Here is a 15,086-nt window from a genome sequence, read left to right as displayed (position 1 = left end):
TGAATAGTCCCCCAAGCAGTTCTAATCTATTATTGCTGCTGCTGTTGTTATTAGTATTTCCATTTATCTACCACCTTTTATTAAAAGCTCTCAGAGTGTACAACATTAGAAACTGTCAGCAGAGGCTGGTCTATTAGGGTAATTGGAGGCGACCCTGAGGGTCATCTAGTCCAACCCCCTGCAATGTAGGAATCTCAACACATGGTCCCCCATCCAGTTTGAAACCATCCCAGAACCTGCTTAGCTTTGCAAAGGTGCTAGCGGTTTTATTGCTGCCAGTCTGGGTGGTGGTCTTGGCTGTTCGCTTCCTCTTCCTTAGTCTCAGAATTGCCATTATAGAATTCAACAAGGACAGAGGATCAGAGCCAAAAATCAGAACATGTTGGCTCTGGATCCTGGGGCAATGAATCCCACAAGTTCCTCCTACTCCTTTTGCCTGTCCTAAGCCTTACTAGTGTCCTCATATAGGTCCCACATTCTGGTATTGTTTGTGAGGAAGGAGGGGGGAAAACATCCCTCGGTATTTTCATCAGGAAGCTTTTAATGTAGCAGAAGAACATAGCCACTTGTGAAGGTGCCAATTAGAGCAAATTATTACCTGGTTGCCTGGAAATACCTGACTGAGCAGGTGTGTGTGTGTGTTCAGCAAACACTCCATGCTATATCAAATGACCATTCCTTAGCATTCACAGGGTGAGCAAACACTGCTTTCTCAGAAGACGGAGAGGCAAGTGCTCCCAAAATTAACCCTCCTCGTCCAAGCAAATTCCTGCTCTGTTTTCGTTTTTCGGGGTGGGAATAATCTGGGAATAAGCTTTTCAGGGTTGGAGTCAGACACAGGTCAGCAAGAAAGGAAGCAATTCTCCAATGCCAGGTGTCAGGGAACTGACATCGGAGCTAGAGGCGGAGGGAAGGCTCTCAAATGATGCTGGAGAAGGGCCCAGCAGGGAGAGAGGCAGCTCCGCAGATGGGGAAGCAAATCAGCGCAACACCAGGGATATAGAGGGGCTGATGGGGGAATCGGCGAGAGGGCTCCAGGACTCTTCACCGGACACCAGCGAGGAGAGCACGGGTCCTCTGCTACCCATGCCCACCCTGCGCAGAAGACTTCCGCGCAGAGAGAGTAGGAGGAGACTGGGTGTCAAACAACTTTTATGTTGGAAAAGATTTAAGAAACACCCACTGACGGATTCTGCTAGCGACTGAGGCAGCCACGAAGTGAAGGGCTGTCCAGACTGAAAGGTTTAGCAAGGCAACAAAGCCTGGAGAGGCGGCAACTTACTCACGAGCAACCCATACACATTACACCAGGAAAGTTAGCTCTTTGTTTAAGAAAACAAAATACAACTCAGCGTAGTGGTCTCAGCAACCCTTCCCAGTAGGTCTAGAGCAGTTGCCAGGACTGAACATCCCGGCCTTCTACCAACCTTAAGGCCCCTCCCCTCCAAGATGTTATCCAAGCAGTCAAACTGCATCTGTCCACCTCTGACCTCTGTTCTGCTCTTCTCATTCTGCACATTCTTGGAGACCAGTGAGGAGGGGAACTTGTCACAGCAGGAGAGGGAGACTCCCTGGGTTCTTCAGCAGGCTCTTGACCACCTCCTCTGCTTCAGCCTCGGAGTCTGAACTGCTCCCTTTCACAGGCTCTTCCTGCTCACTAAACCCTGTTGCTCCTTCATTTTCTGACACCTCCTCCCCACCAATCTTCAGAGCCTGGTGATGGGTGGTGGGATGATGATGAGTGGTCAGAGGGACAACACTAGGAAGAGGAGGTACTGGAAGCTGAAGGGGTAACAGGGAGAGTCTGTGGCAGAGAGAAGTCCAGAGTCAGACTCTGAAGAGGCAGAGATGAGTCCAGCTGGTAAAGAGTGTCTCCCCTCCTGCTGCGACAAGCTCCCCTCCTCCCCCTTGTCTCTCAGAACCAGAAGAGGCATGAAAAGGGCAGAGAAGAGGTTGGCTGCACACAGACATAGTCTCTGATTGCTTGGGGAAAGCCCTGGAGAGGAGGGGACTTAGACGGCTGTGAGGAGTCGGGGACTTTCAGTCCTGGCAACTGGTTTTTATGGAGGCAGTCCACCAGGAATAAGCTGCTCTGCTCATTAGGCCTGACACTCAGCCAAGCCTGTGAAGGTTGTGTTTTCCCCAATAAAGAGTTAGCTCCATCTTTGAACTGTGTGATTACTGACCCTCACATTCCCTCTATCCTCTGTCCAAGCATGCAAGAGGCATTATCAGACTTCAAGGGCACATTCCAGCCAGGCCAAAAACAAACAAACAAAACAAAACACCCACAAAGGTTGTCAAGCAAGCAGGAAATGGCTGTGGCTAAGGAGGAGGTGTGGTCTGGAGAAAGCCTGGGGGCTAGATTGAAAGGTTTGGAGGGTTGCTGCATTTGACCAGTGAGCCTGTGGTTCCCCACCCCTGTTTACACAGCTCCCCACATTTATTCCAAGAGACCGTATGTGGGGTGGTGGGTGAATGGGTCAGGCAAGGACTCCCACTTCCCTGTGAGAGATTCAGATGACCAGGACACCTCTTTCTGGTGGGCTAGGGAGGTCTCTGCTTCCTTGATTAAAATGAAGAATGGAAGAACATTAGGAGGGGACAAGCCCAGGAGAATGGTTGGCTGCCCAGCCTCTATTGATTTGTCCATTAGGCTGTTCCATTTGTCATGCTCTGCTCCTGTTCTCCTCTGCCCCCTCACAGCTCAGATCTATATCCAGGACATTTCCCCCGTTCTCCTGCCTGCCAGAGAGATGATCAGCCTTCATCATTAGCAGTCATCACCAGGACAGCCAAGGTGAGAGGAGATCAATTTTCCTATGACGTAGGGAGCAGGAGACCAACCCAATTTCTCTAGGGTCCTCCTTTATAGGGCCAGTCCCCTAATTTGGGTGGTCAGGCAGGTTAGTCCAATCTAAATCCAGGTTAAGGATAAAGAACTGTCTTTTAGCTTTCAAGTCCAAAAGATAAAGAAGGGAGAACATTATAAGACCTGGAAGTTGCCCATCAACAATACCCAGAGAACAGCCTCAGCCATCACCTGGTTGAAGTCTCTCCCCCCCCCCCCAAATTGTGACATGTATGTTTATTTAGACAATAGTAACTATTTCTAAAATTTTCATCTATACGAATACAATAGCATGGGGAAATTTTCTGCAAATTGCTGCCCTCTTTTGCCCTTTCTTTGGCAAGAGGGGTGAGCTGATTTATTGCTCTTTGTTTTTTTTTTAATCAAATATTTATTAACTTTTCCAAATTTGTACAAAAAAAAGACAAGAAACAAAAATAAAAACACAAAATTCAAAATACAAAAATACAAAAATTAAAAAAACACATATAATTTCATTCATCCATTTTCTTAAACTTATTTCTCGGACCTCCTCATACCTCCCCATTTTGTATTCCAATTTCAATTATTCATTCAGCAAATCCTCGTCTTCAATTTTCACTTAATTTTACACCTTACTTCTTCTTTTGAGAGCCAGTGTGGTGTAGTGGTTAAGAGCGGTAGTCACGTAATCTGGGAAACCGGGTTCGTGTCTCCGCTCCTCCACATGCAGCTGCTGGGTGACCTTGGGCCAGTCACACTTCTGTGAAGTCTCTCAGCCTCACTCACCTCACAGAGTGTTTGTTGTGGGGGAGGAAGGGCAAGGAGAATGTTAGCCGCTTTGAGACTCCTGAAGGGGAGTGAAAGGCGGGATATCAAATCCAAACTCTTCTTCTTCTTCTTCTTCTTTTCCCCCCAATTATCTTGATTTATTGCTCTTTGGGGCAATGCTATGTGACTTCCCTTTCTTTCTCCCTCCTAATCCAGTGAGTTTTGTGTAACTCTCTCTTTCTCTGTGAAATGCCGCAGTTATCTTTGCTCTTATCAGAGACGACGCTTTGCGTATGAGGCTATATTATGTCTTGAGGTGAGACTCTTTGCTTACATCAGAACAAACGGGCTAAACTGGCAAGGCAGGATAGTATCTCTCTCTGCCTTCCCGGGAATCAGAGCAGTGTGTTAACTTCACAACAACCCTGCGAGTAGGTTATACAGAGAAAGGAGAGAGAGAGAGAGATAGATCCATTGGAAGGCCATCTGTACTACTCTACTCTATTTGTAGTTCTTCTCTTTATGAAGGACCGTCCAGTTTAGAGATAGAAAGAACTGTAAGAAAGAAAGGACACCCCCCCCCCCGAGTGCATAGCTGTCAACTTTTCCCTTTTCTTGCGAGGAATCCTATTTGGAATAAGGGAATTTCCCTTAAAAAAGGGGAAATGTTGACAGCTATGCAGAGGGTCTCTGCTATAAACTGCAGCCAGCTGCTGCTGCTGAATGAAGCTTGCAAGCTGCATGCACAGTTTTCTTAATATATCTTTTTAAAATTAAGGGCACTCGTCTCTGGAGATACAAGTCCCCACTTGCCACTTGGAGGGGGCCAAACAAACCAGGAGACCTGGGGGTCTGGCAACTCTACCCTCGGTTACATCACAACCTAACTGTTGAGTTTTGCATTCTGCTGCACATAAAGGAGCGCATGGAAACTGAGCCATAAATATGAATTTTGAAATACAGATTTTGCAAGTGAGTGGAGAGATAACCCTGGCCTTTGTTCTCCTATTGATTTATTTAATCACTCTGAAAACTTGGCAATGGGACTTGTGTGACTGGCAGCGGGGGGCGGGGGGAGGACATCTAATAGGGCAAACCCGCTGTGATTTGGAGATTGAATTGCATGCAGCTAGAGCCAGGCATCAGCCTAACAAGAATTAGCTGGGACCGAGAGGGAGACGGGAGGGCGGCAGAAAATGTGATCTGCCCATGCCAAGGCTGCTCTGGCTAAGAAGCAACAGAAACAATAACACATCAATAAAACAAGGGCCATGAATTTCCAACGCACGGGGCCATGCGTGCCTGCATTTCTTATATAAAATATTTCACAAACTCACTTTGATATTTTGTTTTGCTTTGTTTTTACAGCTTTACAGGCATGTCTGGCATATGGTTGGAGGATCAGCTCATTAAAAAAGCATTGCAGTTTCATAGCTTATTAGCTGATGCTAAGCTGGTGGGTTCATTTGGAGGAGTGGGAAAGAAGCTAACAATTTCACCCCCTAGCGCAGACCTCCAACTGCATTCTTTAGCCCTAGATAGCAGGGAAAGCTGCTAATATGTGAATATTCGAAAGAGACTAATTAAGCATTATCTCTTGGCCCCTCTGTCCTGCCACCCAAATTTCCTGGTACTGATGTCTGATGAAATTCAGACCCAACCACACTTGTAAAGGTCTGCTAGCAGTGACTCAGTGGAGGAAGATGCCCAGTTCTGGACTTTCTTCTCAGAATAGGAACAACGTCATCTACCAGGGAAACTGATGGACCTTCCATAGTCCAGTGAGTGATTAAGGCGATAAGAAGACTTTCAAGTTTGTTTGTGGCAGACCAACACAGAGGAAGTCAGGGAGTGAGGAAGATAAATAAGCAAAGGCTGGATCCTTCCGTCCTTCCCTTTTATAGGGTTCCTATTTACCAGTGCCAGGATGTGACACAGACACCCTGGCATTGGTAAGCCAATGAACACATATAATGAGCTAAAAATCAGTTCAGTCCACCCGTGATAGCACTGAAGTTCTCGATGCATTGCAGTTCAGCAGTTTGACGTTGCAATCTCCCTTTGAAGTTCCTGTACTCCAGGACGGCCACTTTAAGGTAATTTACAATCGTTTCCTGGGGGAATTGAAAAGTTACCCACATTATTGTTGTTTCTACTGTCGGATTTGTGTCTTTTTATTATTTTGCATGGGTATTGGCCTGTTTTTCCTTTGTGGGATGAAAAAGGCCATCGCTGGTAGATTTAGGGCATCGCAAAACTCTATTTATTTATTTTTTAATTTAAAAACACCACTTACTTCTTGGCTCCTACACTTGATTCCGACACCTCCCTTCACTCTCATGCATTTGTCCCCCCCAGTATTGGAATGTGTAATATGCCCACAGGTGTAGTCTTTGGGTATGCATCAAGACTCTAGAGAAAATACAAGAAAGTAAAACACTTTTTCCGTAGAGTGCATAGATGAACTATGGAACTTGCTTCCACATGAGGCCACCAATGGCCAGCAATTTGGATGGTTTAGACAAAAGAGACAGACAAATTCAGAGACGATAAGGCTAGCAATGCCTACTAGGTTAGCGGTCAGCAAACTTGTTCAGCAGGGGGCCGGTTCACTGTCCCTCAGACCTTGTGGGGGGCCAGACTATATTTGGGGGGGGGGATGAACGAATTCCTATGCCACACAAATAACCCAGAGATGCATTTTAAATAAAAGCACACATTCTACTCATGTAAAAACACGCTGATTCCCAGACCGTCTGCGGGCCAGATTTAGAAGGTGATTGGGCCAGATCCGGCCCCCTAGCCTTAGCTTGCCTACCCATGTTCTAGGTTCTCCCTCCACTGTCAGATAACATGAATACTACTTACTGGGAATCACAAGAGGGGAGAGGGACTGCTCCGGTAGGGTTGCCTCAAAAACATATTTTCTTTGCAATTTTGCAAAAAACCCCACAAAAAACCCTTCTCTTTCTGAATATGGCAACTGAGGTTCTGCTTCTCAGTGGCGTAGCGTGGGGGGTGCAGGGGGGCCGGCCGCACCAGGCGCAACATCTGGGGGTTAGGGTTAGGGGGCGCAAATCCACGGGTTAGGGGGCACAAATCCACGGGTTAGGGGGCACAAATTACTTGCCTTGCCCCGGGTGCTGACAACCCACGCTACGCCACTGCTGCTTCTTGGTCACTTTGAGAACTGGCTGTTGGACTTGATAGGCCACTGGACTGATCCAGCAGGCTTTATTTTTTATTTTTATCTAGGCAACACATTCTGTTTCCTGTCTGTTTTTGACTTCTGGGGATGCCTGGGGATGAGTGGGCGCTCTAGTTTTCTTTCCACTGCATGAGTAACCGGCTGCTGAATTAGAAAAGACATTAGGCTGGTCAAGCAGGTTCTCCTTATGTTCTTAAGTCTAAGGAGACTAAGGAACCCACACATGAGATTGCCAAACAACAGCAAGATAAGTCTAGCATGCAAAGATCAACCAGGATCAAGCATGAGTAAACAGTCGGACTCCAAAGCATGACCCAAGGGAAGCAAGTCAGCAACAGATGAGAACTCAAACTAGGCAAGGAACTAGGGACATAGGTCATTCCAACAACTAGGAGGAGCAACTAAGAGCCTAGATTCCCAAGCCATGTCTAATCTGCTAGCCTTGGGGCTCTCAGACTTATACTTTGCTGTGGGCCTATGGCCTGGGCCTTTAGGGGAAGGGACATGACTCTGTCTCTGACTCCCCCAGGGGCTCATCTGCTGACACTTGTGTTGGAACCCACACCAAGGGTCCACTGAAAAGATCTTCTGGAAGTGGCCCTGGGGTGGCACTCCCTAGAGGTTTTCAGGGTTAGCGATGGGGACCCTGCCTGCTCCCCCAAGACTTTGGTCAAGGGGAGCTTTCATTTGGTTCATCCTCCAAGGAGTCTGGGTCCGACCTGGGCTTGACAGCAAGTTAGATTACCTTTGATGATGGAACACCAGTCTAACAAACTGCCTCTTCTAATTGCCTGCCACCTTATCCTTGACGCCTAAAATATTGTTACAAAAATTGTGTGCCACCCCCAACTCTCTGCAAGTTTCCTTGGGGTTCCAGGCACTCACCCAGGGTCTGCGTTCCTTTGGAGAATTGAGACACAGTGGAGACTGTCATAGCTTTAAGAAGTATGGTTTATTCACCTGTTTACACCTTCAGTCTGCATGAAGAAGGTCCAGATCTTATGGCATGGTCATTTCAAGAGGGGCTTGTCCGTCACAGCAACGCAGCCAGCCTTCAGCCAGCCTGCCCAAGATGGATCCCAGTCTTTCTTCCCCCTTCTTCTTCCCAGAGCACCTTACTAAAAACTATTTTCCTGTCACCTTACACCCAGTTACCCTGCCAACCTTCCAAACCCCCATTCTCTGTTGACACCTCAGGGCAAAGGGGAGGACGGCAGTTCTCTTGCCTTGCTAATGGCCCTCAGTGGGCCTATATTGTTTCTTAATGGCCCTAGCTTGGCCAGGTCCCTTTGCACAAGTGAGCTCAGGAATTCCTCTGCAGCTGGTATTTCTCCCTTCACATCCCAAATAATCAAAATCCTGCCATTTATTAATTTCTAGTGTTTGGGGGTTCCCCCGCCAACCTATAACAATATGATCGTTATCAAATTGAGCAGAGCTTTTCCTGGGAAGAAAACACTTAGCACAGTTCAGACGAGAATTTTAAAAGAAGAAAGAAAAGGGGGGAAAGCTTAAAGATGTGGGTTAAAATGGGGGATTAACTGGAAGAAGGATTAGTGTTGTGGTATCTGCCTCAGATGGGACCAAATGCATGGGTGACCAAATGTTGCTAATAGTGCGTAAAAGGGAAAGTGGATTCCCTTCCCCCCCCCCATAGGCACTAACATCTGTTGGTGTTTTTAAAAGCAAAGCTTTTCCAGAGGGGGCCAATGGATGGATCACGCAGGACTGTTATAATTCTTTGGTCAATTTGTATAGGCTTTGATAGCTCAATCAAATCAATACTCGCATTCTTATGCCAAAGCTCACTGGCCAATACCTGGCACCATCAGCCTGTGGCAGAAGCCTCTGTTCTGTCATCCGTGCTTATTTGTTTTACAAAGCCAGAACTGCTTTGAAAGCCAAGGTGCTCCTCTGACCGGCTGCTACGAACAGGTCCAAATAAATTTCAGCACCATGAAAAACTGGAAGCTGTGCATTACACAACACCTTTAGAGACAATGCAAATGTATTAGAATCAAAGCATATCCAACCCACCTATGGTATGATTTGGTGGCTATATGTGTGGAACTTGGCTGCCCTGTACAATTGCTAAATTTGTCCACAAGTGAACCAGTCCTTGAAAACCTCCATTTAACCCGACGAAGAACTTTGCGAAACTTGAAAGCTAACTGCATGGCCAGCCTTGTCGGTTTGAAGGTTAGATTTCATGAATTTTACCACCTGGAGCCTTTAGAGCACAATCCAGTCGCCGCTGACGTTGCTATTCAAATCAGAGAGAAACCGGGTTGGGCCCTCGAGTATTTATGATTATGGCTTTGTTCCTGGGATGCCAGTTCAGAATTCCTGAGGATTGTAGTCATGTATGACAATCCTTGGCACAAACAGAAGTCAAGTCATGCATTCCAGACAGGGCTGTTAATGGCCTTCCCCCTGCAGAATATTGATATCTCTTATTTCTCTCTTGCAGAGGGAGAGAGAGAGTTGCTTTGACCGGGTAGTTTGATGGGGAGTGCCAAAGACACCATTAGGCAGCTTGTACTCTCTGTCAATATTTGACCATTGTTCTCAGAGGTTAAGGTAATATTGGTAACTGACCAAGAGTGACAGGCTGTCTTTATGTGAGGCATTGGCAAGAGCTCACTTGGGTGAATTCCCACATTATATGCAGCGAAGCACGGCTATTCCTGGTTATATCCAAATGCTGGGATCTTTGTAACTTGGATGTCTGTCCATGGGCAACTGTCTCACCATGACATCTGCAGGATGAGGTGGGTTTGTGAAGCCAGGAGGCAATTGAGCATGTGGGATAAGGGCCAGCCCAAGGCAATTTGCTGCCTGAAGCGAAGGGTGTGTGGCCTCCATCTGCCTTCCCCGAGCCCCAGGACGACTGCCTATCAGCTTCCTCCTCTCAGTGTTGCCCTTGTAGAACACAGCAGGGAGGATGATGGGGACAAAACCAGAATTAGGCCACATACATGACATCCATTTAAAGCATTTTAAAGAGCTGTGGCTCCCCCAAGAATTCTAAGAGACCCCTATTCTCACCCCAGAGCTACATTTTGCAGAGTGGTTTATCATGACTTCACATGAAAAGTCATACACATTTGTGGGTGCATTTATCCTAATGCACCCATTTTTTGTATACAGTTTTGACTAATAGACACATTTTTCCAATTATTTCCCCCCAATATAATGCATTTTTGTATATTTTGTTCATTAATATGTACATTCTTTGGTGCACTCTTCCCCTTAATATATGCTATTTGGGTGTGGGATGTGTATGTTCAGTGTTTGCATTTTACTGTATTTTTTGTTTTCTCAGTTGCCTTGAAGCTGCTGCAGGGGCCAGTATAAGTACTGAGACACAGGGCTGGCTAACCTGTGACCTGTCAGATGTTCTTAAACTACAGCTCCCATCATCCTTGGCCATGCTGGCCGGGGTTGATGGGAGCTGGAGTCCAGCAACATATGGAAAGTACCAGACCCCGCCCCCCGCCTAATAAATAAGCAACCATTTTGCAACAGTCCCTGGGTCTGGCCGTGCCGTTTCTTGAAAGGAACAGATATATGATGCAGGAATAGATCAATAAGTTATGTCTGAGCATACAGAGGGTGTGTTTCCCTCCACACAAAACAACCGCAGCCTGTTCCCACATACTTAAGATTCAGGGGCCTCTGTGGTCCTTTCTTTCTTTCTTTCTTTCTTTCTTTCTTTCTTTCTTTCTTTCTTTCTTTCTTTCTTTCTTTCTTTTAAAAAGCAGTGCCTCGGTCTCCCTTCACTACATCCTAGGAATGCAGGCCATTAAAAACCAACTGTTCAAATCAGGGACAGGGAACCAGATGCCCTCCAGATGTTGTTGCCCTCCCACCAACCACATCCAGCATGACCAATGGTCAGGGGTGATGGGAGTTGTAGTCTAACAATATCAGGAAGGCCACATCTTCCTCACCCCTGGTGTAAAGCTTATAGTTGCATTTTCACACTGCTGCTAAACTTTTCCTTGGGACTCAGATCCGACTATTAGCGATCACTGGAGAACATTTCCCTCCACCCTCAAGTGGTTTTCAGAAGCAAGATTTTCCCTGCCTCTCTGATTTATTCATGGGAATAAATAAGATTTTGAGGTTTTGACTTGAGGTGGGGGGCGAGGAAGAAAAGGATTTTTGCCTGCAGAAGTGGGCGGACGCGGTTTAGTTGCACTCCTTGGGGTGGAAGAAGGAAGTGATAGCGACAAGGATGGAAGTGAGAGCTGTGCAATGGTGGTTTGGCTCTTAGTCATTCCTGAGGCTGGGATGAGGTTGAACGATCAAAATACGGACCACTTTTTAAAACAACCCAGGAAAATCCATCGTCACAGGAAGGAGAAACTTCCAAAAATGCCTCTAAAATTAGCCGGTTGACTCAACGCAGAACAGCATGGAAAGCTTGAGGGAACGTTAAGATCTGGATAGGGTTTCTGCTTCTGTGTGTGTCTGAGAGAGGACAGACCACGGTCACATCTGCACCACATATTAAAAGCACTCTTATGTCACTTCAATGGTCATGGCTCCCTCCCAAAGAATCCTGGGAACTGTAGCTTCTTATGGGTGCAAGGAATTGTAGCTCCGCGAAAGGTCTCCTAGCTTGGCATCCTTCACAAGCTGCAGTTCTCAGGATTCTTTGGGGGGAGCCATGATGCTTAAAGCAGTATAGGAGTGCTTTAAATGCTACGGCGTTGTTGTGACCCACATTGCACTTCCAGATACCGTTGGACCACAGCTCCCATTGCCCATATTTTGTGGGGCTGCTGGGAAATGGGAATCCAGCAACGCCTAGGCTCCTGACCCTTGTAGCTAACCACTAGACCCCACTGTACTTGGTGGGGAATAACTTAGATGTCCGTTAAGCCATGGTTTTTAGGGGATATTTTTCAGCCTTGAGCGTTGGGAGAGCAATCTCTTACAAATCAACCGGGGGGGGGGGAGCGGCATGCGTTAGCACCTCATGTTTTCCTTGTCTTCTCCTGTGTTCCCATAACTTCCCCCTCAGCTTTCCCTCCCGTAGTTAATTTACTTTCCGTGCCCTTTTTTGTGGCCTTAGATGTGTGTTCTTGGAAGAAGGATTAGCTCGGCTCCCACAACAAGCAAGAGGGAGCCTGGTTCCCATTCTGTTCTCAAGCGGAGAGGGGTTTTGTGACTTCCAGCAACTGAGTCATCTGTTATGTTGTGCGGGGAACAAGGAGACCTGTATTTTCCAGCTCTCCTTCCAAGAGAACAGGGAAGTCAGCCTGTGGTAGGGCAGCCAGATCGGGGCTGGATTTAGGTTTGATGAGGCCCTAAGCTACTGAAGGTAATGGGGCCCTTTCTATGTCCAGCTGTCCTTTGTCAACAACAAATTGTCGCTGTTTTCTTTTGTTGAATATATGCTATATGGTAATTTATGGACCTAATAGGTATCTAAAGCCATTTGCACATGTTGCCATGCAACCAGCCCATGCAGAATGTAGCCACCCTATACAGTGGTACCTCAGGTTAAGAACTTAATTCGTTCTGGAGGTCCGTTCTTAACCTGAAACTGTTCTTAACCTGAAGCACCACTTTAGCTAAAGGGGCCTCCTGCTGCCGCCGCACCGCCAGAGCACGATTTCTGTTCTCATCCTGAAGCAAAGTTCTTAACCTGAAGCACTTTTTCTGGGTCAGGGGAGTCTGTAACCTGAAGCGTATGCAACCTGAGGTACCACTGTATATAGAAATGAGCAAACCAGTGATATTTCAGGGAGCAGGCTAGCAGGCGGGGGCCATTACTTACATCATAGGAGCCTACAAAACACCGTTGCTGTATGTAGGTTTTATTTGTTTTTAACCTTATACAGTCTTACCTCATGTTATGTCCGCTTCATGTTATGTTATTTCAGGTTACGTCCTGCGGCAACCCGGAAGTACCGTAAAGGGTTACTTCTGGGTTTCGTCGCTTGTGCATGCGCAGAAATGCAAAATGAAGTCACACGCATGCGCAGAAGCTGCGAATCGCAACCTGTGCGTGCGCAGACACGCTGCTGCAGGTTGCGCTCTTTTCATGTTGCGAATGGGCCTCCAGAACGGATCCCGTTCGCGACCAGAGGTACCACTGTATTTTGCAAATGTACATCCAGTTTTTTCCCCTTTAACTTTTTTTGCCCCCTCCCCCAAGAGAGTGGGGTCCTAAGCTATCAATTGTTTAGCTTATACATAAATCCAGCACTGGGCCAGATGCAAAAAGGCCTGGATGGGGCTCCTGCACCTTCAATGGTTGTGCATGTAGAATCTGGAGTAGGTGCTGCACTTTCTAAAATTCCCGATTTGATGATTAAAAGGTGCAGGAGCCCCGTTTTCTTTTGCATCTGGCCACATCTGTCCCCCTCAAAGCATCATGGGAGCTGTAGTTTGTTAAGGGTGCTGGGAATGGTAGTTCCGCGAGGGAACAAGCTACGGTTCCTGGGGTTCTGGCGGGGAAAATGATCTTGAAATGTATGGCGTTGATGCTGCCATAGTCTTTGGACAATTCTCTCATGATATCATTAGCAGTGTGAGCAATATTGGCAAGCCTACTGAGAAGTAGGTCCTATTGAGTTGAGTTCAGTGAACCTGACTCTTATTCTCAACAAAAAAAGATGAAAAATTATTATTTTCTTGATTCTGCTTTCTCTCATTCCTTCAGTCCTTCAATTTCTCCTCAGACAAGGACATTAAAACGTCCCTTAGAAAATGGCAGGAAATCTGATAACTGAGGGGACACCCTTTCATCACAAAACATCTGGCCACTAAGTTTTATTTATGTGTTTATGTTTACATCCATATCTATCTATCTACAGTATCTATCTATCTATCTATCTATCTATCTATCTATCTATCTATCTATCTATCTATCATCTATCTATCTATCTATCTATCTTTCTTTCTTTCTTTCTTTCTTTCTTTCTTTCTTTCTTTCTATCTTTCTATCTATCTATCTATCTATCTATCTATCTATCTATCTATCTATCTATCTATCTATCTGAGAGAGATGTTTCACCCCCTGGGTAATATTTTCCTGATGCAATTCCACAAACAAACAAAAACAAAACACAAAACCAAACCTGAGAGGGGGCAGGTCTTATGTTTATTTCACCACTAAAAAAGAGATGTGTGAGTGCCTCATTTTAATACACACACACTTCCCTTCAACATCTCCCCTAACTCACAAAAAAGACTCCCCCCTTCAAAAAGAAGTCATTTGTATATACAAATAAAAAAAGAGAGAACGAGCCTTATTTATATATACACATACGCTTCGATTACATTTTCCCCACCAAAAGGGGTTAGGTGGGTTTTTATCTATGCACAGATATAGACTGTCCCCACCGCAAAAAAGGAGTAATCTTATTTATTTGTATATATACACACTGTCGCTCAACCCCTAAGGAAGGGGGAGGCTAGTCTTTATATTTAGACTCCCCCCCTCAAAAAAGCCATTTATTTCTTGTATACAAATATGTGCTTGCTTCCCTAAAGGGGGCGCGAGAGCCTTACTCCCATAGACGCCCCCTCAACATTTCCCCCTTCAAAAAGCGGGGATCTTTATTTATATCCCACCTCAAAAAAAAAAAAAAAGAGCAAGCCAAATAAAAGAGGGCGTGATCTTATTTATTTACACACACAGACACAAAACACTCGCCCCCACATAGATGGTTTCCTTTTCCTTTTTTAGGGCTCCCATTTCCTACGACCTCCCACCCGACCCTTTCCAAAGAAAAACAGATGCGGGTGGATAAAATTCCTGAGAGGGAGAAAAAAAAAAAAAATCCTCACATTATCACTTGTGAGGAAGGGAAAACAACCATGGGCGAGAACGCGCGCGCGCGCTCACAACAGACAGGAGAAGCCCCCCCCCCCACCCGCCCACTTGTTTCTCTCTGTGGCGGGACGGCGCGCTCGCCTGCCCGCGCGGGAGCGCGCGTTGCCTGTCTCGCTCTCCCCGTCCCTCTCCGTGCCTCCCTCCCTCCGCCATGTTGGATGGCGCGTGTGGGCGGCGGGTGTCAAACCCAGTCCGAGAGGCGGCGGCGGCGGCGGCGACCACGACGCTCCTCCTCCTGCTCCTGCTCCTCCTGCTGCTGTTGCTGCTCCTGGCGGCGCTCCAGTCCGGAGGAGCCACTTGGGCCCTGCGAGAGAAGCAGCAGCAGCAGCAGCAGGTGGGGGGTTGTTGTTTTTTTTTATGGAGGGGAGGTGGGCCGGACCTGGGCCTCAGGTGGCGGCGGTGGGAAGGGGCGGCCGACCCTC

At 46.7% G+C, this 15,086-nt stretch overlaps 1 protein-coding gene across 1 annotated transcript in view; it reads left to right on the top strand.

Moving 5' to 3' along the window:
- The first annotated feature begins 14,810 nt into the window (after positions 1–14,810).
- The window catches only part of EPN2 (epsin 2), a 38,853-nt gene continuing 38,577 nt past the window's right edge, over positions 14,811–15,086 (top strand). The window contains exon 1 of the mRNA XM_081169540.1: positions 14,811–14,998. The gene's annotated coding sequence lies outside the window, so the exon portion shown is untranslated. The remainder of the gene's footprint in view (positions 14,999–15,086) is intronic.

Source organism: Podarcis bocagei (assembly GCF_964188305.1).
Source record: "Podarcis bocagei genome assembly, chromosome: 14".
Taxonomy (NCBI): Eukaryota; Metazoa; Chordata; class Lepidosauria; order Squamata; family Lacertidae; genus Podarcis; species Podarcis bocagei.
This window is presented reverse-complemented; position numbering and strand designations above follow the sequence as displayed.